Consider the following 2,300-nt stretch of genomic DNA (forward strand, 5'->3'; position numbering starts at 1 on the left):
TTGAGTTCCCTCACCCCAGAACCAATAAAAGGTGCATGAACACCTGGGGGCATCTTTTGTCCACACACCACTCCTGGGAGACAGAAAAAAGCCAAAAGTCAGTACAAATAGTAGGGATGGTGAAGCCAAGGCCTCATGAAACACCGAGTCAACGTTTGATACAAATGCATGAAATTGGGTGAATGAAATTTGACACAGTCAAAGAGCTCCATCTGCTGGCTGTGGGCATCTGATGCATCAGAAGGACAGTATTGACATGGCTTCCTCACTGCACGTCTGTCATCCCTGTCTAATTTTTAATGAAGTGTTTAATAAAGGATATGTCTTCCACCCTGACTGAATATCCTTTACTGTTGTTGATACAAATAAAAAAAGGGGGCTGTTAGATAAAATTGGCTTACGCAACAGAATTATGGTGTAATTTAAAGTATACCAGTCTGTAATGACAGTAACAGGCTACTAACAGCTACATCTGTAGCGGGAATGGGAGCGTATTAGGGAGGGTGTGCTTGTGCAACGGATAGTGATTGTGTTAGTGATTTTATACAGTTGTATTAAAATGTATTATGAGAAAAATGCTTTGGCAACTTTGTGATGTGTCATAGATTTTTACTTAAAAAAAGTATTTTCTCAATAATGTCAGGTTTCAGTCTGCTCCTCTTCTGGCACACTACCTCTCCAGCTTTGGAGAGATTGCACCTGAAAGAAAATTAGAAATAAATTGTAATTAACCAAGGTGAAAATCATTAAAATTCCCTGCTGATTGTGATCAGAAACCAGCTCGGCAGTCTACGGTCCTGCAGGTGGGGATGCTCCTCTGCAGCTGCAGGCCGAGATGTTTCCTCTAACGCTTTTAGATGAAGTTTTTGATTAACTTTAAAGTCTGCTTTTTGCAAGGCGATTTAAAAAAAAGAAGAAAGAAATAAAGCCTACCTGTGATGTTGAAGGTACCGCCCGCTCCATTCTCACACTCACATTATATGTGTATATATATATATATATATTTAATACATCATTACTTAAAGATCCCGAGATTATCAGCTACTTTAAAAGTTAATGGTCCTTATATCTAGAAAAAAACGACGTGCCAGAAACTTCAGTGTGTGTTCTTTGGGAAGCAGGAAAAGCAGTAATGAGAGGGAAAATAACTTCCTTCGCTTACCATAAGAAAAGGGAGACTTTTCTTTTCAGTTAGAACTCAGAATTAAGTCCCCAGAGGGCACTTACCATGTTTCCACAGAAGAACACACACTGATCGATATAAAGAAAGCTAAACTTAAACTTTTTTAAAGGTAGACATTCTTCTACTAACATGTGCAGATTCATGAACATAATTTATTTGATCTAGTCATCTCTGACCTGCCATTCATCAGCTCAGCCTTTAAACCACATAAGTGTTTTAAAAGCATTAAAACCAGTTCCTCTTTAATGGCTTGGTGGGAATTTCTTAAGTATCCAAGTCTTCATTTATTCCATGTAAGCTTACACCCATCTGGAACAACCCTGACATCCTGCAAAACAAAAAGATGATTAACTTCACGCAATAGAAAAATAAAGGAATAAAACATTTAGAGCATAAAATAGAAAAAGAAAAGTTCTAAATATTCTCACTTCACAATATGGAATCAGCAGCACTAAACTTTTAGAATACCACCAGCTTGAATCTATTATATGTAAAAAATATACTATTTACCAATTAAACGTGCAGCTACCTATCAGGGTAACAGAATTCTTGAATCTTGGTGCTCTAAAGCTATTATCAAAAATATATCGATTATTATCTAAACTGGAAGACTCCAGCCATCTTCCAACTTCAAAATGGGAGGCTGACTTATCCAATAACTTTAATAACTCAACCAGCAATCCTATGGTCTGAGGCTCACACTCAACTACTTTCCCCATTCCTATGATTATTTCCAAAGACTTCTTTGCTTATTCCTAGGACTACTCTACTAATTCCTAGTAACACGACTCATTCCTAGGACTGATTAACAAATACCAAGGACTACTCTACTAATTCATAGGACTGATTTATTAATTCCTAATACTATTAATTTCTATGATTATTTTATTAATTCCTAGGACCGCTCTACTAATTCCAAGGACTACTTGGATTGGGCCGCTCTGGTATTCACTGCAAATAATGCCATTTTCTTTTAGTAAGCGTTAACCATTTACATTTTTTACTGAAGATATACTTAATTTATTTTGGATATTTAATTTCAGTCAGGAGGCAGAAAAATGTACTTTGGGAAGAAGTGGATAAAAGTAATCATAAATCAATGAAAACTTGCAGAAGA

This window comes from Melanotaenia boesemani, chromosome 20 (genome assembly GCF_017639745.1).
Source record: "Melanotaenia boesemani isolate fMelBoe1 chromosome 20, fMelBoe1.pri, whole genome shotgun sequence".
NCBI classification, from domain to species: Eukaryota; Metazoa; Chordata; class Actinopteri; order Atheriniformes; family Melanotaeniidae; genus Melanotaenia; species Melanotaenia boesemani.